This window comes from Physeter macrocephalus, chromosome 18 (genome assembly GCF_002837175.3).
Source record: "Physeter macrocephalus isolate SW-GA chromosome 18, ASM283717v5, whole genome shotgun sequence".
NCBI lineage: Eukaryota > Metazoa > Chordata > Mammalia > Artiodactyla > Physeteridae > Physeter > Physeter macrocephalus.
Window position 1 is genome coordinate 41409 of NC_041231.1, and position 23881 is coordinate 65289.

The 23881-nt window shown below is 46.4% G+C and overlaps 1 long non-coding RNA gene across 1 annotated transcript; it reads left to right on the forward strand.

The window, feature by feature from the left end:
* Positions 1–1897: 1897 nt before the first annotated feature.
* Positions 1898–23600, forward strand: LOC102996523 (uncharacterized). Its single transcript, XR_003676904.2, has 5 exons — positions 1898–2380; positions 4674–4812; positions 9130–9240; positions 13046–13169; positions 23563–23600. It is a non-coding gene; the product is annotated as an uncharacterized lncRNA (long non-coding RNA).
* The last annotated feature ends 281 nt before the right edge of the window (positions 23601–23881 follow it).

Sequence of the window (23881 nt, forward strand, 5' to 3'; positions counted from 1 at the left end):
GGATATATTGTACAACACAGGGAATACAGCCAATATTTTATAATAACTATAAATGGAGTATAACCTTTAAAAATTGTGACTCACTGTTCTGTACACCTGTAACATATAATACTGTGAAGCAACTATACCACAATAAAAAATTCTCTGCTCTTAATAGCCATCAGGAAGATGTGAAGCACATGCAAGAGATCACCCCCATCAAGACGGCTAGAATCTTAAAGACAGATAGTAACAAGTGTTGGCGAGGATGAGGATGTGGAGAAACGGAACCCTCATACGCCGCTGGTAGGAATGTGCAGTGGTGCAGCCACTGCGGAAAACAGTCTGGCAGCTCCTCAAAGAGTTAAACATAAGAGTTACCATATGAGCCAGCTATTATACTCCTGGATACAGACCCAAGAGAAAGGAAAACATATGTCCTCACAAAAGCCTGTATATAAATGTCCTTAGCAGCATAAGTCACAATAGTCAAAAAGTGAAAACAGTCCCGGTGTCCACTGAGGGATGAATGGATGAACAAATTGTGCTGTATCCATTCGAGGGGATATTATTCAACCACAAAAGGAATGAAGCCCTGACACTCGCTACAATGTGGATGATCCTTGAAAACCTTCTGCCAAGTGAAAGAAACCAGACAAAAAGGACCACATATGGTATGATTTCATTTCTATGAGAAGTCCAGAATTGGTAAATCCATAGAGACAGAAAGTAGTTCACTGGTTGCCAGGAGGAGTTTCGGGGGAGGGGAGATTGAGAAGTGATGCTATGAGGAGGGGGATAATGAAAATGTTCTAAAATTCACTGTGATGATAGATGCACAACTCTGTTGAATATACTAAGAGCCATTGAATTGTATACCTTAAAATGGTGAACTGTTTAAAGAATCCATAGTTCTGTCTGTGACAAGACCTCTCTCACATAAAATGAAGTTTGGTGCTTCACATCAACTGTAGGAAAAAACGTGGTGGAGGCCAATGTGGAGAGATTTGCCCAAGAAGCAGCTTTGGAAATATGCCCAAGAGTTTCCCAGCATGGTGTGGGCTCCAAGAACGCTTAGTGGGCGAGGTCTCTCTTTGGGGTGCATTCCTGACCCAGGCATTGGGACTGCTCTTCTGGGACTGGGGTGGGCTTGCATTCGGCCATCCACACTACTATGGCCAGGTGCTCTCATCTTCGTGGGTGTGCGCTCCAAGGTTCCTGGTTGCTTATTTATGGAGGACCTGCTGTGTCCAAGGCAGGGTGTGGGATGGGCTGGGTGCTGGGGCACCAGTAGATACAATGTGGGCATGGGTGCACCCTCACAAGCTTCCACTCCAGCTCAGTGGCACCATCTGTGCTCAGGTGAGAACTGCCGAACTGATGCCACTGCTGGGGTCCAGCCTTCACCCTTGACCTCGTAGCTCTGAGGCCCAGCTATGAGATGCTGCTCCTAAGCCAGAGACTTCCGGGCAAGTGGCATGGGCTTCCCGGCATCGGAAGGAAGCAGAGTGACACTGACGTGGAGGAACTGGACCATGTCCCCTTTGCCTCCTTATGGAGCAGAGAGGAACTGCCTTCTCGGAGCCTTTCTCACTCACCCTGTGGGCTGGGTGACCAGACATTGGATGCTGCCTGGCAGCCGCAGTCCTGAGGCCACCCCCATGCAGCAGGTGTGCCGGAGCTTTCTCTGGAGTCACCACTGTTATCAAGCCTCCCGGTGCAGTCAGGGTCACCCTGAAAGCCCGGTGTGCTCATCCTACGGTGTTAGGGGTGTCCGTGGTCAGGCAGCAGTCGCAGTAAGTAGGAACCCACACAAACCTCTCTCCCACGTGGAGCAGGCTGCAGACAGCTGGGGGCACTGGGGGGGATGGGGGGAGGAATCAGGGCCAGGGGGAGGAACACAGGGGACGATGTGGGCCTGGTCATGGGCTGGAGGAGGGGGCTGTCTCACCCCTCTGGCTCCTTCAGAGAGGGCAGGAGAGCATGGAGGTCACGTGCTGGGGAAAGCACTGGGCAGGGAGTCAGGGGACCAGGTTCTAGGCACCGCCCCTTGACCTCCTTGCTCCTTGCCTAGTACTGGGCGACGACCCACCCATCTTGCTCCCTACTGTTGAAAGGGACAGGTAAGAGCACACGTGATGGTGGCAACATCTGCTGTGGCTGCTGTCTGGCTGCTCTGCGGGCAAAGCACACCACCCTCACTCCAGGTGGACAGTCAAGCTCTGGTCTGGGTCGGGCCCCAGTGCTAAACTTGTCATCCACTGTGGCCCAGTCACCCCAACTCTGCACCTGTCTCCTCCACGACGGAACCTGGGGGCTTGAATGCGCCGTAGAGCACGTGTGCGGTGGGACCCCAGCCAACCCGGCAGGACTGAGGAGGACCCTGGACTGTCATCTTCAGGTTCGTGGGCACCCTAAGCACCACCTGAGTCCCGGAGGCTGCTGTGGCAGGTCCAGAGTCTGGAGGAGGGGCTTGGTGGTGGGTGGGACCAGGCGTGGGGCGGGGCTTTGAGGGGTGGGCGGGGCTTTGAGGGGTGGGGCCGGCCTTTGAGGGGTGGGGCCTGGAAACCTACCTGAACAAGTTTCTGCTGAGGTTTGTGGAGGCACCTTGAGCATGAAAGGTCTGAAGCTGGATTTTGCGGGGGTGGAGCCGTCTGGGGGTGGGGCTGCCTGGGGCTGGAGCTGGCCCCATCCCCCCAAATCCGTAGGACTAGCCCAAGGTCAGGACCTGAGATAAGGTCCCTCGTGGCTGGGCCCTGACAGCCTTTTCCAGTTAAGCTTCGGGTGCCTGGCCTTGACTGACCTCTGAGTTGCCCCAGCTTGGAACGTGAGGGGCTGACTTTGGGGCTTCCTAGGGTCAGGACCCCAGCTTTGGTCTAGAACCTTCCATCAGAACCCCAGCCTTACTCTCTCCCAGCATTCTAGGTCCCCATGCATTCAGCCAGTCATTCAACAAACATTTGTGGCCATGGAGGCTGGGGACACAGCTCTAGACAAGACACACTCAGTCCCGGCCCTGGGCTCTTACCTTCTGGGGAGAGACAGACAATAAGGAGAAAAGGTGAGGGAGGAAGGGACACGTCTGGGAGAGAAAGAAGAGCTCTGAGGCCTGCTGGCTGGAGAAGCGGCCCCGTAGCTGACAGACCAGGGTCTGGTGACACCCCAGGAGCTGGGCAGGAAGGTGAGCCCCCTCGGACTCTCGGGTCCCCAGAATCCTAGGCTGAAAACACCCTGCACCCCCAGGCTTCATGCCAGAACGCAGATAAGGACTTCCTGCCAGAGGATTTAGGAGAGGAAACAGGAGCATTTACTGGTGTTCTTGCTGGTCACTTGCCTTTATTACATTCTTCAATCACATGGACGGTCTGCTCCACAGTCCCGAAAAGGCAAATGGCTGCTGCAGTGCTCTTGACCGGCTCCAGCTGTGGGGAGAGTGTGGCCACAGCTGGAGGCCCTGCCCAAGCAGGACAGGGAGCAGGATGGGCTCACATGCTGTCTCCTGCATTTTCATCTGGAGATGTTAGACCAGCATTAAAAGGAGGTTCTTAAGGAGAAAGCACAAGCTCTCTGATACCGTCATCCACCTGACACAATTTTGTTTTCACTTCTTAGCTCCTGTTCTTTCCCTTCCAGCTATGTGCTCCAGCTCAGTTGCACAGGCTGGGGCTTCCAGCAGGAATAAATTGCTCTTCCCTATTCTGGGATGATGGCTTGGCCCAGGGAGGGGACACACAGATGAACAGATCTTGGTGGGCTCCCTCAGGGACCAGGTTGTGCAGGAGTTGGTCCAGTTGGAGGTTCAGGATGTCCTGGAAGACACACACTGTGCTCAGTCTTCAAGAACGGTTGAGAGCTTGTCAGATGAGAAAGATGGAAAAGCATCTGGGGCAAAGGGAATACCATGAACAAAACATGGAAAGAGCATTAGAGTCCAGGCATCATTTACTCATTTGGAATGAGAAAAGCAGGGCAGGCAGGGTCTTGACCCGAACAAGACCGTATGAGGCTGCTTCTGAAGGGCAACCCCAGGGCAGCACCTGTCTCTGTTTGCCACGTGGGAATTTGGCCCAGTGTTGGCTGATCTTTATATTTTTAAGAGAAACTACAAATCTGGACATTTATGTGAAGTCTCTGCACTTTTAAATGTTACCCAACAGTTAGAATTAAAAATAAAACGTAGGGGCTTCCCTGGTGGCGCAGTGGTTGAGAGTCCGCCTGCCGATGCAGGGGACACGGGTTCGTGCCCCTGTCCGGGAAGATCCCACATGCCGCGGAGCAGCTGAGCCTGTGCGTCCGGAGCCTGTGCTCCGCAACGGGAGAGGCCACAACAGTGAGAGGCCCGCGTACCGCAAAAAATAAAAAAATTTAATAAATAAATAAATAAATAAATAAATAAAATGTAGGCCGACCAAACCATGTCTTCTGGTGAAGCTTATAGTCTGGGCAACCTTGCATCCTGAATCTTGTCTTTGCATTGAGAACTGCAATTATAGTACACGTGCAGTTTTTTCCCACTTAACATGTTATGAATATTTTCCATGTTTATGTAATCTTTTAAAAGCCATTTACGATGATTATATAATGTTCTGGAGATGTCATGGTTTGCTTTATATTTTCCTCCTGTTAGAAATCAAGGTTTCAGGGAGGAGTTTTAGACCCATTCTCACCCTGGTTTATCGTTTCGTTTTCCTTAGGTGGGCAGTACAGAGATGGAACGATGGAGAAATGTCAGATGTACCTTACCTGCCCGCCTCCTGAGAGCCTCAGAGATATTGGGATTTCAGTGCAAGAAGGGACTTAAGGATCACTGGTGCCCATCCTTTTGTTTTTCAGGTGAGGCAACTCAGGCCTTGTTCAGGGTCCCAAGGCAAGTGTATAATAATCCCTTTATGGTGAAATTGACCAAATTTCACTGAAATAACGTTAAAGAAAAGTTAAACTGTCATTTTTTTCTGTACTGGAACTGCACTGAATCTATAGACAATTTGGGGGAGAACAAACACCTTTATGATATAGAGTCTTTTATCCCAAACATGCTGCATAAAGACACATTTTTGTTGTATTTACTCATAGGTTATTTAAGCATATGTATATATTTCTGTTGGTTTGTTTTCATTGCTATTATAAACAGCACCTGTAAAATTTGTGTTTTATAACAAATTGTTGCAGCTTTATTAGAAATGTAGTTGAGTTTTGTGTATTGGTTTTGTGTCCACATACCTTACTTAACTCTCTTATTAATAATTTCCACACGTCTTTTATGGGTTTTGAGACAATATTTTCATCCACAACTAATACAGTTTTCTCTCTACCTTTCTTCTTTTATATTTCTTTTTCATGTCTTGTTGCATAGGTTAGGACCGTGAGTTTGATGTTACATAGAAGTGTATGATACTTGATCTTAAAAGGAATTCTTTCAGCATTGCTCCATTAAGTATGATGATTTTTGTAGGTGTTTTTGATAGATGCTCTTTATCATATTAAAGAAGTTCTCTTCTATTCCTGTTTTACTAAGTTTTTTTAATCCATGATTGAATATTGAATTTTATTGACTGCTTATTTTTGGCATTTATTAAGACCCTCATTTTGTTTTTCTCCTTTGATCTGTTATTGTGGCAAATTACATTAATAGATTTTCTAAACCAATCTTGTATCGCTGAGATAAACCTAACTTAAATGTGACTTATTACTAAATATTTAGGACTCTAAATTTCCTTTTAAGTGTTGTATTACTGTGTCTTAGTTAACTTGTATAACAAAAAGCCACAGATGAGTGGCTTAAATAACAGAAATTTATTTCTCACGGTTCTGGAGGCCAGCAAATTTGGATCCTAGTGAAGAATTTCTTCCTGGTTTGCAGATGGCTGCTTTCTTGTTGTGTCCTCATATGGTGGAGAGAGAAAGAGCTCTGGTCTCTTCCTCTTCTTTTTTTTTTTAAAGAGTATTTTGGAAATCTTTTTTAAAAAATTAATTTATTTATTTTATATTTATTTTTGGCTGTGTTGGGTCTTCGTTTCTGTGTGAGGGCTTTCTCCAGTTGCGGCAGGCAGGGGCCACTCTTCATCGCGGTGCGCGGGCCTCTCACTGTCGCGGACTCTCCTGTGGCGGAGCACAGGCTCCAGACGCGCAGGCTCAGTAGTTGTGGCTCACGGACCCAGCCACTCCGCAGCATGTGGGATCTTCCCAGACCCGGGCACGAACCCTTGTCCCCTGCATTGGCAGGCAGATTCTTAACCACTGCACCACCAGGGAAGCCCTCTTCCTCTTCTTATAGGGGTGCAAATCCCATCATAGGGCTCCACTCTCATTGTCTCATCTAAAAACCTAATTACCTCCCAAAGGCCCATCTCTAATCACACTGGGGGTTAGGGCTTCAACATATACATTTGAGAGAGACACAAACGTTCAGTCATGCTGCATCTGATAATTTGTGATATGGAATCTTTTTTTAAAAAAAATAATCACTAATTGGGACTTCCCTGGTGGTACAGTGCTTAAGAATCTGCCTGCCAATGCACGGGACACAGGTTCAGTCTCTGGTCCAGGAAGATCCCACGTGACATGGAACAACTAAGCCCGTGCACCACAGCTACTGAGCCTGCGCTCTAGAGCCTGCGAGGCACAACTACTGAGCCTGCGTGCCACAACTACTGAGCCTGCGTGCCACAACTACTGAAGCCTGAATGCCTAGAGCCCATGCTCCACAACAAGAGAAGCCACTGCAATGAGAAGGCTGCACACCTCAACAAGGAGTAGCCCCCACTCTCTGCAACTAGGGAAAAGCCCGTGTGCAACAATGAAGACCCAACACAGCAAAAAAATAAATAAAAATTTTTAAAAAGTCACCAATTTCTAGGTATTTAAAAAAATTCCACTATGGTTTTTTTCCTTGATTTGTGTGTCCTTTAGATGCATGTTTTCTCATTTGCAAACACATGGGTTTTTTTCTGGTTGTCTTTTTGCTACTGATTTCTAATTTAAGTGCATTGAGATCAGAGAATGTAGTCTGTAGGCCCCAAACTGGGTGAGGCCAGCATTATGGTCTAGTGCATAATTAATTTTTGTAAATGTCCCATGTGTATTTACAAAGCATGTCCATTTTTCTGTTGTCAAGTATAACAGTTTATAAATATCCATTAGATACATTTTAAAATTTACTCTTCAATATTTCTATATTCAACTGATTTTTGTCTTCTTGATTTACAAGTACTGAAAGACAAATATTAAAATCTCTCACTTTTTGGTAGATTTATCGATTTTTTCTTAAAATCCTGTTAAGTTTTGTTTTGTATTTTGAAGCTCTGTTACTGGGTGTATGAAATTTTAGAATCATTATATACACTTGTGAATTAAACCGTATGACCCCTTATATACTGATCCTTGTTATCTCTGTGATGCTTTTTGCTTTAAAGTCTATTATGTTTGATATTAATATTGCTACATCATCTTTTTGGGGCTATGTATAGCCTGGTGTATGTTTTTCCATTCTTTGATTTTCATTCTTTCCGTGTCCTGACATTTGGGAGGCTCTCTATTAAACAGTATAATTAGTATCTTTATCTTCCTCCCAAATAATGCATGGATCGCAACTCACTTTCATTTTAATCACACCTTCCAGTTCATGTGCTATTAACATGCAGTTTTTTAGCTTTATTCTGTCCCCCCTCCCAACTTTAGATGTTGTTGTTTTGTTTCATGTAGTCAACATTTGATTAAATTTACCATCGTATTTATTATTTCATATTATATCCCAAATCGTACTTCTAGAATAATTTTTCTTCTGTTTGAGGTTCATCCTGTAGAATTTCCTTCGGTTAAGGGAATGTCGATTTTAAACACTCCCAATTTCTGATTATCTGAAAATGTCTTTACTTAGTTTATGCCCTTGAAAGATAGTTTTTCCAGGTGTAAAGTTCTAGGTTTGACAGTTGTATTGTCTTAATACAGTGAAGATATTTGTATTCGTTTCTCACTGCTGTTGTAACAAATTATCTTAGAGGTTTAAAACAACACACATTTATTTTCTCATAGTTCTAGAGGTCAGATGTCTGACACCAGGCTCATGGGCTAAAATCAGGGTGCTGGCAGGGATGTGTCCCTTCTGGAGGCTCTAGGAGAGAATCCATTCTTTGCCTCTTCCAGCTTCTAGAGGCTGCTGGTGTTCACTGACTTGTGGCCACATCACTCCAATCTCTGCCTTCTTCTACCCTGTAGTCATATCCCCTCTGCCTCCCTCAAATCTTTTGAACACATTGGACCCACTGAGATGATCTAGGATAATCTCCCCATCTCAAGATCTTTAACTTGATCGTATTCAAAGAGTTCCTTTTACCATGAAAGGCCGCATGTTCATAGGTTCTGGGGATTCAGCAGTTGACCTTTTTAGGGATTATGCAATTTACTACATTATTCCACTCACTTCTGGCTTTCATTTTTGTCACCAAGAAGACAGCAGTTAATAAAACTACTGGTCTCTTGTATATGATCTTTTTCTTTGGATGCTTTTAAAATTTGCTCTGCTGACATTTTACTATGATGTGTCAGTTGTGAGTTTATTTATCATTCTTGTTGTGTTTTTAAAAACCCATTATCTCTTTGAATATTTTATCTTCTCCATTTCTTCTATTATCTTCCTTTGATCCTCAGTTAAGCTGAATGTTAGACGTTCTCACTCTTTCTTCTGTGCCTTTCAGGTGTTTCTTTCATATTTATATTTCCTTTCTCGGGGCTGCAATCTGGAGAATTTCTTCATTAAGTTTTTCTTCAGCTATGTCTAATAAGCTGTTTAATACATCCATCCATTTCTATCTTCTATTTTAAAAATTATCACACAGTAAAATTTACTTTTATTGAAGAGGATGTCCAGTTCTATGAATTTTAACACATGTGTAGATTCATGTAACCACCACCACAGTCAGGTTTCAGAACAGTCCCATTACCCCCCAAACTCCCTCCTGCTGTTCCTTTATAGTCATGCTCTGTACCTACCTCTGATCTGTTTTCCATCACTTTAATTTTGTCATTTATAGAATGTCCTATCAATGAAGCTGTATAGCAAGTAACCTTTTCAGACTAGCTTCTTTAACTCACCACAATATCTTTGAGAATCATTGAAATTATTGCAAGTTCTTCCATTTTATTTTTGGCCAGTATCCATTGTCTGGATGTTCCAGAGCTTGTCCATCCATTCACCTATTGAGGGACATTTTCGTTGTTTCCAGTTTGGACAATTATGAGAAGAGCTGCCATAAGCATTTGCATGTAAGTTTTGTGTGCACGTAAGTTTTCTATTCTCTAGAGTAAATATCCAAGAATGGGATTTCTGGGTCATATGGTGAGTGTATGTTTGACTTTTAAAGAAACGGCCAAAATGTTTTCAGAGTAGCCGTATCATTTTGCATTCCCACCAACAACATGTGTGTTGTAAGTATTTTAAAATTTTTGTTGTTCTGATAGGTGCATAGTGGTATCTTATTGCAGTTTTAAAAGGTGAAAGACTTATATGATCTGAAGAGAAACCAGAGTATTCATCACCATGGTTTTAGTTTGAATTTCCTTACTGGTGAATGATGTTGAATAACTTTTATGAGCTTCCTATCTGTATACCTTCTTTGGTGAAGTGACCATTCAAGTCTTTTGCACATATTTTAATTTAGTTGTTTGCTTTCTTACTATTGAGTTTTGAAAGTTCTTTATATAATCTGGATACAAGTCCTTTGTTGGATATATTGTAAATATTTTTTCTCAGTCTGTAGTTTGTCATTTTATTTTTTTAAGAGTGTCATTCTCAGAGCAAATGTTTTTACTTTTACTGAAGTCCAATTTCTCATTTTTTAATTTAATGACTATGCTTTCGGTGTCATGTCTAAGAACTCTTTGTCTAACTCCAAGTCACAAAGAGGTTCGCATATATTTTTTAATGAAAGTGTCAACGTTTTATGTATTATGTTTAGGTCTACAATCCACATTGAGTTAATTTTTGTATAAAGTATGAACTTTGGTTTGAAGTTTATTTTTTTGCACATGGATGTTCCAGCACCACTTGTTGAAAAGACTAGCCTTTCTCCATTGGATGTTTTTGCACCTCTGTTAAAAAAAATCACTTGGTCATAATTGATGTGTGTGTATTTCTGGGATTTCTATTCTGTTTCCTTGATCTGTGTCACCAATCCTTAGCCCATATCATATTGTCTTGATTACTATAGGTTTGTAGTCATCGTAAAATTGGGTAGTACAATTTGTCCAACTTTATTCTTTTTTTTTCAAAGTTATTTTTTGCTTTTTTAGTTCTGTTGCCTTTCAATATGAATAGTAGAACCAATTTGTCTATATCTACAAAAATCATGCTAGGATTTTGTTTGGAATTGCATTAAATCTATAGATCGGTTTGGGAGAATTGACATCTTTACTATGTTGAGTTCCAATTCATTAACATGTCATTTCTCTCTATTTATTTAGATTTTTTTTTCATTCCTTTCATTCCCATTTCACAGTTTTCAGCATACAGATACAGTACATTTTTGTTAGATTTATACCTAAGTATTTAACTTTTTTAGGAGTTATTGTAAACCATATCATTTAAAAATTTTTAGTTTACAGTTGTGCATTGCTAATATATATAGAAATATGATTGATTTTTGTGGAGTGACCTTGTACCTTAAGACCTTGCTAAACCCAGTTAACAGTTCTAGGAGTTTGGGGGATGTTTGTTTGTTTTTGTTGTTATTGTAGATTTATTTGGATTTTCTCTGTAGATAGTCATGTTGTCTGAGAATAGGGGAAGTTTTCTTTCTTTCTTTCCAATCTGTATGCCTCTTATTTCTTTTTCTTGCCTATTGTACTGGCTAAGATTTATACTATGATGTTGAATGGAGGTGGTGAGAGTGGATGTCCTTGCCTTGTTCACAATCTTTGGAGGAAAGTTGTTCACTATAAAATATGATGCTAGTTGTAAAATTTTTGTAGATACCCTTTATCAGATTAAGGAAGTTCCTTTCTCTTTGTAGTTAGCTGAGAACTTTATCATGAACGGGTGTTGAATTTGTCAAATGCTTTTTCTGTATCACTTGAATTGATCATGTAGTTTTTGCTTTTAGAATGTTGATATAGTGGATTCCATTGATTGATTTTTGAGTATTGAACCAACCTTGAATTCCCAGGATAAATAAAACACTGGGTGGTGGTGTATTATTCTTTTTATATATTCCTGAACTTTATTTGCTAATATTTTGTTGAGCCCTTTTGTCTTTGTGTTTATGTAAGGTATTGGTCTGTAGTTTTCCTTTTCTGTGCGGTCTTTGTTTAGTTTTGGTATTGGGGCAATGCTAACCCTATAAAATGTGTTGAGATGTATTCTCTCCTGTTTTATTTTTTGGGACATATTGTGTGTAATTGGTGTTATTTCTTCTTTAGAAGTTTGGTAGAATTAACCAGTGAAGCCATCTGGGTCCGGGGATTATTTTGGGAAAAAAAATTAAACTATGAATTAAATGTATTTAATAGTTATAAGACTAGTCAAGTTATCTGTTTCATCTTGGATAAATTTCGGTCGTTTGCATCTTTCAAGGAATTTATTTCATCTAAGATGTGGAATATTGTACATAGGTTGTTCATAGTATTCCTTTGTTAGATTTTCAATGTCTAGGAATTCTTCTTTTTTCTTTGTTGGTCTTGCTAAAGCATCATCAATTTTATTGATCTTTTTAAAGACCCAACTTTTGGGTTTATTGATTTTTCTCTTTTGTTTTTCTGTCCTTATCTTTTTTATGCCCTGCCTTCTGCTGCTTTTGGGTTTATTTTGCTCTTCTTTTTCTAGTTTCTTGGAAAAAAAAGCTTAGATGATTGATTTGAGACTTTTCTTATATAAGCATTTAATACTATAAATTTCCTTCTAAGCATTGCTATAGGTACATCTCACAAATTTTGATATGTCATATTTATTTTTTGTTCAGTTCAAAATGTCATTTTAGTTTTCCTTGAGACTTCCTCTTTGATTCATTAATTATTTCAAAGTATGTTGTTTAATTTCCAAATGCTTGGATGTTTTTCTCTTATCTCTCTGTTATTAATTTTCAGTTTAATTGCATTATAGGAAGAACTTTGTATGATTTAAATTCTTTTAAGTTTGTTAAGATTTGTTTTATTATCCAGGACATGGTCTGTCTTGGTGAATGTGACCTTGAACACAATGTGTTTTCTACTCTGTTGGGTAGAATGTTTTAAATGTCTATTAGATTTAGATTTTAGTGGAATATTTCGGTTCTTTTCCATCCTTGCTGATTTTCTATCAGTTCTATTATTGAGAGAGGAGTGTTGAAGTCTCCAACTCTAACTGTAGATTTATCTATTTCTCTTTTTCACTTCCGTAAGTTTTTGCTTCATGTGTTCTGAAACTCTGCTATTAGGTGCATACACATTAAGGATTGTTGTTATATTAGTGGTGAATTGATCCTTTTTATCATTATGTAGTGTCCCTTTTTATCCCAAATATTTTCTTTGCTCCAAAGTCTCCTTTTTCTGAAACTAATATAACTACTCGACATCTAAAGAGTTTTAAATTTTATTAATTATGTTTATTTCTAGAAATTTTATATAGATTTTTTCAAATCTCCTTGTTCATTATTTATAGGTTCCCCTCTCAATTACTTTTCAAGCTTCTCTTTTATTTCTTTAAACATATGAAACATGTTTCTATTATTTCTTATGTTTGATCATTTCAGTTTTGAAATCCTTCCAGGTTTAATTCCACTGTTTGTTATTTCTGCTGGCTTTTATTCTAGTGTTTTGTAATTTTTTACTGTGAGCTACTCATTTTCCTTAAAGCTTTATAGGAATTTTTGGAGGCTGGGTTTGAAGTTGCATCCTCTATCATCCCCTCCACCAGCCTTGTTTGAGTGGATTCCACTTGCATTTTACAGATAAGAAAATTGAAACTCAGAACAGCTAAGTGACCTGCCCAAGGTTACCTATGCAGGAAGTGGCAGATAAGACTCGAACCAAGGGCTTCTGACTCTGAAGTCCATGTTCTTCCCCTGGTTTATCACACCAAATCTCTTCTCGTCCATAGGAATCCCGCCTTTACTTGCACGCCGATACTCCTGCAGGTTCCTCTTCCTTCCCTTTGGTTTCGGATGGTGTGGCTAAACCCTGAGCTGCAATCCTATAACACAAAGGTTACCTGCAGATGAACAGTGAGTAATACCTTTGTACATTTCTCTTAATTGCATAGACCATTCTTTTCTCCCATCGTCCTTTCTCAGGGTGGTTTGCTTTTGATCTGGGCTGATGTGAATGATCCTGGGTACTGGAGCCTGGCCAGACCCACTACAAAGCTGGTGCAATGTTTGGAGAGAAGAATGGTGGAAAAGCAATCATCCAACAGGAGGCTTTATCATGTGACTTTTCAGACTCCCTGCATCACCTCCCTTCTCAATCCCTGGTGATACCCAAACTCCACGCCCTGGTTTGTGGGATGCAGGGGTCTTGATAGCTCCCTGGTGGTACCCGAACTCCATGCCACAATTTTTAGGATTCAGGGAGAGTCCTGATGATGGGGAAAATTTTAAGTTAAGGAGACATTTATATAATTAAAAATTTAAAGCGAACAATTCAACAGCTTTCCGTACACCCGCAACGTTGTATGACCACCACTATCTTCATCAGCCTAAAAGGAAACCGGCACACACTGAGTAACTGCTCCTAATCTTCTCCCACCCCCATCACTGGGTAGACTTTGAGGAGTGGGAAACCAGAGATGAGGAGCCACTTCATGGTGTGGCTCCTGCCCAGACACCTGGTGTGTTTCTGCATCATGTCGCCCTTTCCTGGGCATCTTGCCTTGCTTCACTCCCTTTTCCCTCACTCCCGCCACCCTCGTTTGTACCTCCTTCATCAAGGGACAGTAGCGGAGTCCTCCCTCTGGCTCCTCTTTCTAGAGTAGGGCTTCTCATACTTTAGTGCACAGAGGAACTCCATGAGGATCTTGTCTCCGTGATTCTGGTTCAGTGGGTCCAGGTGGAACATTTCTAACAAGCCCGCAGGTGATGCTGAAGCGGGACCTGGGCTACGAAAACTCTGGTGGATGAACACAGGATGCTGTCCCCAGGGGGTGTTGCTTGAGGCGATCTCTAGAATGATGCTGAGCAGTGGTAGTACTGCTACTTCACAGAGGACAATACTGGGGCCAACACTGGTTTCCTGGGGCTGCAGTAATAAAGTACCATGAAACTGGATGGCTTTAAACAACAGAAATTTATTCTCTGGCAGGTCTGGAGGCCAGAAATCCGAAATCAAAATGTCAGTGAGATGACTTCCTGCTGGAAGCTCTTGCCTCTCTCCTAGCTTCTGGTGGCTACCTCAGTCCTTAACGTTGCTTGGTTTGTAGCTGCATCACTCCAATCTCTGCCTCTGTCTTCACGTGGCTTTCCTTCTGTGCGTCTCCAAATTTCCCTCTCCCCATAATAACACCAGACGTAGCATTTGGGGCCCATGCTAATTCAGGAAGACCGCATCTTAACTTGATTACATCTGCAAAGACCCTATTTCCAAGTAAGGTCCCCTCACAGGTCCTGGGCAGTGAGGACTTCAGCATAGCTTTTTTAGGGGATGTAATTCAACCCCCTTCCTGGACCGGAGGTCACGCTGCCATTCAAGAGCAGAGGTAGGATGCACACATATGGCTGCTGTCTCTTTTATCCTGGCCACTGCTGCTCTGGGGGAAGCAGGAGGCTTGGGAGACGAGACGGGTACCCCCCAAACTGAATGTGTGGAGGAGGAGACAAGGCACCCAGAGAAAATCAGCTGATTCTGCAGCCCCAGCCGAGGCAAAGCATTTTATATTGTGGAAGTTGTCACTGTCCGGTGAAAGCCCATGGAACTAATTGTGTATTTTATTCCCAGTCTCCGGAGGTGGAAATAGAGATAGAGAGGAAGCATTGTATTAGAACTAATTTTAAAAAATGCAAACCTCTGCCAACTAGTTGACATCTCTCCATACGAACACTGATATTTCAGGTAAGGATAGTTTCAGCTGTGCTTAACAGAAAATCTGCTTTATAGTGGCTTGGCAAAATAGGAAATAAAGTTTTTCTCACGTAACAGTAAGAATCATAGCAGCTAACATTTACATGGCAATTACTCCACGCCGAGTACGGTCTTCAGTGCTCTGCATATATCACCTAATTTAATTCTTGCAACAGCTTATGAGTATGTATTGCTATTATTGTTGCTACGACTCCATTTTTTTTTTCAGATAAGGTAACGGAGGGTAAGTCTGGGGGCCAAGTGCATAGAGCTGGTAGGTGGTGGAGGCAGGATTTGGAAGAGATGGCCTGGCTCCGGCGTGAGTGCCCCAGTCCCGCACTGACGGTCAGAGGCAGACTTCCTGGTGCCAGGGCCGCAGGCATCATCCCAGAGGTCATCACGACTCAGGGTCCTTTGCCTTCTTCCTCAGCATCCTTGTGAACAGCTCTCTCCCTCCAGCATCCTGGTTGCTTCCTGGGCTGACAGAATGGGACGTGTCTTTTAACGCTCCTTGCTGAAAGTTTCCCACGGTGCGATGGATTCTTTTCTTCCAGAACTGCACCGTGGGGCCACTCCCAGGTGTGAGGGGATGGAACATCCCTCGTGCTCTGAGTGGTCCAGGCATTCGTCTTGTGAGGAGGAGAGAAAAAGGGATCACGGGCAGGTGACTAGTAGTGATTTTCTCTCTCCATCAGAACAGGATGATGGCTATGCCTGCATCCATCCTGTACTAATAAACAAGTCCAAGATCAGAGTGGTTCCTGGCTGGGCCCACATCCATCCTGGGATGCGGGGCCCTCTACCCCTCAGCTCTGCTGTCTCTGTGTCCCTGGACACAGCAGATGGAACAGACACCGTGGCAAAGCACACACTGGCTCTTTTTTTAAAAAATTTATTTATTTTTGGCCGCGTTGTGTCTTTGTTGCTGCGCGTGGGCTTTCTCTAGTTGTGGCGAGCGGGGGCTACTCTTCATTGCGTTGCACAGGCTTCTCATTGTGGTGGCTTCTCTTTGTTGCAGAGCACGGGCTCTAGGGCTCAGTAGTTGTGGCACGCAGGCTCAGTAGTTGTGGCACGCAGGCTCAGTAGTTGTGGCGCACGGGCTTAGTGGCTCTGCGGCATGTGGGATCTTCCCAGACCAGGGCTCGAACCCGTGTCCCCTGCATTGGCAGGCGGATTCTCAACCACGGCGCCACCGGGGAAGCCCCCACACTGACTCTGAAAGCTGTCACCTGGGATTGGTGTGTGTCACTTCTCTCTTGTTCTTTTGGTAGAAGCAGGTCATATGCCTAACTTCAAGTAGATGGGGAAGGGCAGCGCCCGCATGTGCTGGCAGCAGAGAGAGGGCCAGAGGTCACAGGGGTAGCACTCATGGCCAGGGCTCTGCCCCATCCGAGTGATGGATTGAAGCTCACTTCCAATGCACTGATACGATGCCTGCATTTCTGGACTGGATCATCATACCCACGCTTGCAGGATCATTGTGAAAATGAAATAAGATGATGGAGATAAAGGTCCCTGAAACCCACGCTGAAATTCCCAGTCCCTGGCACAGCCAGGAAGGTGCATGTGCTCTGGGCCTTGGCGGGGCCAGCGTGCCGCCTGCTCCTCATCTCCCTTCAGCCCGCTCCGTGCCTGTCGCTCGGCCCCCTTGCTGGTCCCTGAGGAATCCGGGCACAGCTCTGATTCAGGCTATTTGCGCAGGTTCTCCCTCTGCGTGGAGCAGTCTCCCCCGTGCAGTTGTCGCCTCCTCAAAGAGGCCTCCCTGGAGACCGTGGCAAGTCCGTCACGCTGGAGGCCCTCCCCTGCTTATTTCTCCTTAGAGCACTCATCTCAACCGGACATTCTATTAGATGCTTTTGGGTATTTATTTTTAAATATATTTCCCTGCCAGAAATGCAAACTCCATGAAATTAGAGACTTGAACGGTGGTTGCTCCTAGAACCTTCTTGTACTGGGTTGAATTAGTGTTGCCCCAAATGCATGTCCCTCCCAGAGCCTCAGAAGTGGACCCCATTTGGAAATAGGGTGGTTGCAGATGTAATAAGTGAAGAGGATGAGGTCAAAATGGAGGAGGGTGGGCCCTAAATCCAAATATGACTTGTGTCCTTAGAAGGAAAGGAACATTTGGTCACAGACACAAGGAGGAGGCAGTGTGAGTATGGAGGCATAGATATGGAGAGATGCTGCCACTATTCAAGTAACACTGAAGATCGCTAGCGGCCACCAGAAGCTAAGAGGCAAAGAAGGATCCTCTCCTAGAGCCTTCCGAGAGGACGTGACCCTGCCAGCACCTTGACTTTGGACTTCTGGCTTCCAGAACTGTGATAAAATGCATCTGTCGTTTTAAGTCACCCAGTTAGGGAAACTAATACATTTCTCAATAAATACTGTTGGATGGATGGGTGGATGGATGAATAGATAGATGGCTGGGTGGATGGATGGATAGGTGGGTAGATGGATGGGTGGGTAGATAGGTAGATGGGTGAGTGGATGGATGGATGATTGAATGGATGAATGAATGGATGGGTGGATGGATAGGTGGGTGATTGGGTGAGTAAATGGATGGATGGGTGGATGACTGGGTGGATGGATGGCAAGTGAATACATACAACTTCATACAGCGGTTTGTAATGATCTCTTGGGTTGGTGCCCCCTTCTGTGCGTCGCTCAAGGGCACGGGCTTGTGTCTTTTCGTCCAGGTGTCTCTGGCACGTGATCAGCCATGACATGTCTGCTGAGTTGATGCCTGTGGGTATCTGGTCATGCAGTGCTGGTGCCCAGGAAGCTCAAAAAGACCTGCCTTATAAAATGTAGCAGAAATCGCACCCTGAGCCCAGAGGCGTGGTGGGAAAGGAGCACGGGAGACTGTTCAGACCATCCCTGGCCGTCTGCAGGCAGCAGGAAGACAGGAGGCTCCAGGGAGGGAGGTTCTGAGCAGAGGCATAGGCGCGGCGCAGCCACTGGCCAACACGGTGCCGGTACTGCCTGTGCCGTAGAGCTGGGACCAGGGCAGCGCTTTCCCTCCTGGCTGCATATACTGGCAGGGAATTTCCTGGAAACCATTGTGATATTTCAGGCTGTGCCCTCGAGGCCTTCTTGGAACCCTTCTGACGGCCGGGGGCAGCCTCATTCACACAATGAGACACTGTTGCTCTTGAAGTTTTTGCTTTCTGGTTTGGGGGTCTTTTTTGTTGTTAATCAAAAGTCTCTTGCCTTGAGATTTATTCATCCAAAATAGTTCTTCCAAAGTCCCTCAGGAATTAGCACCCCAGTAGATACTGCTGATGTTTTTGAACTGGAGAATCAAGAAATCTATCCCAGTGGAGGCAGTAAGCTGGGGTCTTTGGGAAAAAAAAAAAAAAAAAAAAAAAAAAAAAAAAAATCCCCTTCCCTCCGTAGGTGAACCTGATTCCTAGATGCTCGGGGAGGGCGTGACCGCGGAAGCCAGCAGGCCTGTGGGTTTCCAGCGCGCGGCCTGCCTTCGCTCACCGCGAGCCCTGCCCTTGCAGAAAGGCCCGGCCACACCCAGGGCTGGGATTAGTCAAACATCTTTTCAAATGTTTTGGGTTCAGCAAAACCCCACAGCTATTTGCCAAGTTATTTTTCATTTGATTATGAAACCTGGGTGTCTTCCAAGGGAAATTTAATCCCCCTGTTCCTGATTCATCTCTACTCAATTCATACACATGCTTTATGAGCGCTCGCTGGTGTCTGAGCCGCCTCTGGAATCTCCTGAAAGGCTTTCCTCGTCCCCCTCCCGCTTGCCCCCTTGTAAACAGGAAGTTGAATTTTGCCGACACTGAATGAACTTGAACAACCAGAAGGACTAGGCTCAGCTTGAAATCCAGGACCCTGGAATTTCAGGAGGCTTCTCAGGGGGTCCAAACATCCCCTCCCTTTGCTGTTGAGAGCAGTTTCGACGGCGGGGCGACAACCAGGAGGAACACTGCAGGCCGTGAGCAGACCCGCGTCTGTGCTCTGGACGGAGATGCTCACGGGGGCCCGGGCGGCGCTGGTCCCGGGGGTCTCGGTGGGCTTTGCCAGCTTTAGGCCAGAGGTGCAGGTGATGGGTCTGGCAGTCTGGCTTCATTCAGGGCCCTGTTCTCGGGGCATGGACCTGAGTTGAGATGCATGGAGAAAGGCGTTGCCTGGGTCTCTGGGGTCTGCCCCCACCCTTACTCCTCACCCAGGCTCCAGAGACCCTGCCTCCCTTCCCACCTCTGGACCCCCTTCCTTCTCCTTCCAGGTTAACCATGGGTCCACTAGCCTGCCAGGCCCCTGTGCAGGTCCCACCTCCTCCAGGAAGGCTTCCCGTCTTCTGGAGTCCCGGTGGCCCTCTCCTCTCCTGGCTGGTCCCCTTGAGTCACCAGCGATGTCCTCAGCATATTGCCAGTGTGGTACAGCGGCCAGTGGACCGGGCGGCAGGAGACCCAGGTCCTCCTCTGCGCCGTCCCAACTCCCTGGAGGCCCCAGGATGAATCACGTTACCTCTCTGGGCCTCAGTTTCCTCATCTGTAAAACTGAGGTGGGACGCCTTGGAGGATGTGATTATTCCATGAATCTAAAAGCGGGACGTTCTGGTCCAAGTTGAGGCCTTGGCAAAACTGCCTTTCCTGTCCCTGATTATATGGTTCTATGACTCAGTTGTCAGCAAACCAAGGCCCTGAGGGCTGCTTTTAGGAGATGGGCCACCCCCTAAAAGGACCCCCAGCCCATGGTTTCTGTGCTGGAACAAGGCGCTAGCTGGGGAAACGTGTGATGTTAACACATGACACAGCTTTTCCCTGTGATTTCGGTCGGGGCTGGGGTGTGACCAAGGCAGGGTTTGGCCAGCAGGGTCTCCTTCTGCGGAGTTATATGGCCCTCCAGTCTGGCTGGTCCCATCCGGCACCGTGGGTGGTGGCAGCAAAGGACAGGTTTCTAAGGCTCTCCCTGTCCCTAAGGCGCATAGCGGCACCAGTATCGTCAGTTTAGAGAAAACAGCACAGGCTGTGTGTGTGTGTGTGTGTGTGTGTGTGTGTGTGTGTGTGTACACGTGTGGTTGGGGCAGAGTGGAGGAAAGAGGGGCAGGTGGCGGTGGGCCCCCAAGACATTTCCCTAATATCTGCAAAGCATTGCATCACACGAGCAGCATTTTTCCTACTTGGAGGCCAAATGGGTTTGCCAGAGGAGCTTGATTCAGGTCATCCTGAGGGGGTCGTCTGTGGGAACCAGAGAAAGCCTGCCCTGCACCAGCAGCCGCTTCCGCTGGCGCTCTCTGCCCCCAGGGGAGTCCCACGGAGCTGCCCAGGACGCGGGGTTGGGCAGCTGGGCCACCGGGCCTCCCTGCCAGGCCAGCGCCTGGGCTCCAGCTCAAGGCTGGGGCGGCTGCCTAGAGCTTTCCTTTCAGGGCAAGCTGCTGTGTTCCCAGAAGGGGAACTGGCTCCTTGGAAAGGGGGAGGAAGCACTCAGAAAGAGGTGTTTCTTTCTTATCGATTCTTTGTATTTGTTGGTGGGGGCTGGGCAGGAGGTCACGCTGGTTTTCAGTCCCTTCTCTGAGATTCCCATCAGGTGATGCTCTAGCAAGGGGTCTCCAGCCTTGGGGAGCCTGGTGCCCCGAGGGTGAAGGGTGGCCCCCTGCAGACACACAGGGTCCCCAGGGGGACACAGAGCCCGTCTGCCCAGCTTCAGCGTCCTGGCCAGGGCGCTCCAAGCCTTCGGGGCCCCTCACGTGTCAGCCCTCCACTTCCTCCCAGGCAGGGCCCTGTGTTCCGAGGCTCCTGCCCGCTGGCCGGGTGCTCTCACAGAGGTCTGGGTAACACTCTGGCCTTGCAGAAATGTCAGTAGGGGTCGTCTATGTATTCATTCAATTTTACATGTCTGTCGATTTTTGTAAACCTGTGAAGTTTAATTTTTTGAATGGCTGATGCGTTCCCGTGGTTACAAAATCTAAAAGTAAGCATTATTCAGCCATAAAAAAGAGCAAAGTAATTCCATTTGCAGCGACATGGATGGACCTGGAGATGATCGTACTGAGTGAAGTAAGTCAGACAGAGAAAGACAAGTATCGTATGCTATCACTTATATGTGGAATCTCATTTTAAAAAACGACAAGTGAACTTATTTACAAAACAGAAACAGACTTATAGATATCGAAAACAAACGTGTGGTTACCAAAGGGGAAACGTGGGGGGAGGAGGATAAATCAGAAGCTTGGGATGAGCACACACACCACTGTTTATAAAACAGATAATCAGCGAGGACCTGCTGTACAGCACAGGGAACTCTGCTTAATATCCTGTGAAAACTATCTGCGAAAAGCATCTGAAAAAGAAGGAATATATGTATACGTGTAACTGAATCACTTTACTGTACACCTGAAACCAACACAACCTTGTAAATCAACTATACTCCAATACAATTTTTTAAAAATTTAAAAAAGAATAAAACATAAAAGTAAGCCGCGCAGTGAAGCGACAGCCCCACCTGCTCTCCCCGCCCACTCGGGCCATGTGGACCTCCCAGCGGACGCCTCTCTGGCCCGCCGTCCTTCACACCACGTGACAGATCCGGTTACCGCTGCGTACCTTGCGTTGTCCGCGCCACGCGCTGCCTACTGGGGGCCCTTGGAGTCTCCGACTCGGATGTGGCCTGCAGGCTGGCTCTGATGGTGGAGCAGGGCTCGGGAGAGGTGGGGACTTACCGGGCAGCGAGTGCCTGGGCCGGATGATGGCAGGCCCCCGCTTCTTCCTCTGAGGTTGGTCCAGCACCTTGCCTCCCTGGCCCTGGACACGGCCGATCTGGGGCTTCAGTCCCCTGGCCATGCTCTCGGTGGGTTGCTTGTGAGTCAGGAGCTCTGATGCCTGGGAATTTCCTGCTTGAGCCTGTACCTACCCACACCTGCCTCCTCTCACTAAATTCTCTGACCAGGTGGTTTCGTGCCAGTGAGAAGGGGCCAAGCGCGTTCTGCAGGGTCTTCCTCAGCTACACGTTCCGGCCTTTCTGCTGGTTCTGACCCCGAGAAGGAAAGGGGGAGCCCTGCTCCACAGGCTGGGGGCTGGTCCCCTTCTTCCTGCAGTCATAACCACCATCCGGATGCCAGCCTATCTCCTTTTCCCTTCTGCTTTCCTCAAAGCCTTAAGAACCGCCTGGCTGAAAACAGCAGGTCTGCCGGCAATGTGCCCCTGGGAGCCAGGGTGTGGGAGCCCCTCTGTGCTGGGGTTGGGACCCTCCAAGCCAAGGAAGGAGGAGGTGACTGTGCCGACCTCAAAGATGAAATCAGGGACTTGGGGACACAGGAGGCCTTTCTTTGGAGGCGCAGGAAGGGGCAGGAGGGAAGCAGATTTGCTGGCTGAGAATCAGGGCAGGAAGGGTTCATTTTGGGGGTTTCTGCGCCAGAGGATTGAGGTTCCCCCGAACGACCACCCTCTGGTTGGGATGGAACAAAGAGCTCCCTGACTTTCAGTAATTACTCCCTGGGCACCCACTGGGTACAAGGCCAGGCTCCTCAAGCTTCAGAACCTAGGAGGCCTTTAGCAACCCCATAATTTCTCCAGTTTCCTCTGTAAAGCACCTCAAACGTAAATACAACCTTCAGTATGGACCACGTTATGCGGTGTTTGGAGCAAGCTCCTTTGGACAATCTTGAGTATATTTTGTTGATTTGCAGCATTCAAAGGGAAAAGGTGTGACTTTCAGGTTACAGAGGTCCCTGGACCAGGAGGTCTGCCTGGGGTCCTCGGTCGCCTTGATGAACCTCCCTGGCTCTGGGGGTTCGGGGGCGCAGCGTTTAGAAGATGGAATGAGGTGGGACCTGGGCTCGGGTCCCAGGCTGGTGACGCGATAGGATTCGCCACACACCCCGCCTCTCCCGAGCTGTCGGCTACATTTTGGAAGAACTACGCCGAGTGCGTCAGGCCTGATTGGTAGTTCTTCTGTATTTCCATACATGTATAATGATAGAATTGTATACGTGTGTGTTATATTTATATAACTAGCATCATGGTCACCAGCATGGATTGTTGTTCTTTGTAGAAAGCTTCCGCATACTTGGCTGGTAAAAAATGTTTGCCTGTGACCTTTTATGATGCATTTTTAAGTGAATGAATGCATGCTGGATGGTTGGGACCAGAGGATGAGCCGGGGCCCCAACCAGACACTTCAGGAAATGCTCCAGGCAGAGGGACGTTGGGTGGGAGATGTGGAGGTAGGAAGCAGTCGTTCATTCGTTCATTCGTTCGTTCATTCGTTCATTCGTTCATTCATTCGTTCATTCATCCACTGGCCCACTGAGCCTCAGCCTCACCAGCTCCCCTCCAGCCGGTGCTGTGAAGGCAACGCCTGGGCATCGGACCACAGCGTCGGTGGGGGCAGGGAGAAACTCCCCCGGGGAGCCCAGACCAGGAGGCAGGAGGAGTCATGGATGCTATGAGCTGGGAAGATGTTCCAGCCAAAGGGAGGTGCTGGCTTAGCGTTCAAGGGAAAGTGGGGTTGGGGGCAGTGTGGCTGGAGTGTGGGGTCCGGGGACATATCATGCCAGGCCGGGTGAGAGTTCTGGATTTCAAGCACAACTGACCTTTGCAGGTGTCTTGGTCAGCAGGCTGCCGTAACAGAACACCACCGACTGAGCAGCTTAAATTGACAACAGAACTTTATTTATCACTGTCCTGGAGGCTGGAAGTCCAAGATCAAGGTCCTGGCCCATTTGGCTCCTGGTGAGTGCCCACTTCCTGGTTTGCAGACGGCCGCCCTCTCGCTGTGTCTCACCTGGGAAATGAGGGAGAGGGAGAGGGAGAGAGAACACTTATCTTTTTCTCTTCTCATAAGGGCACTAATCCCATCCTGGTGGCCCATCCTCATGACCTCGTCTAAGCCTAACCATCTACCAACAGCCCCATCTCCT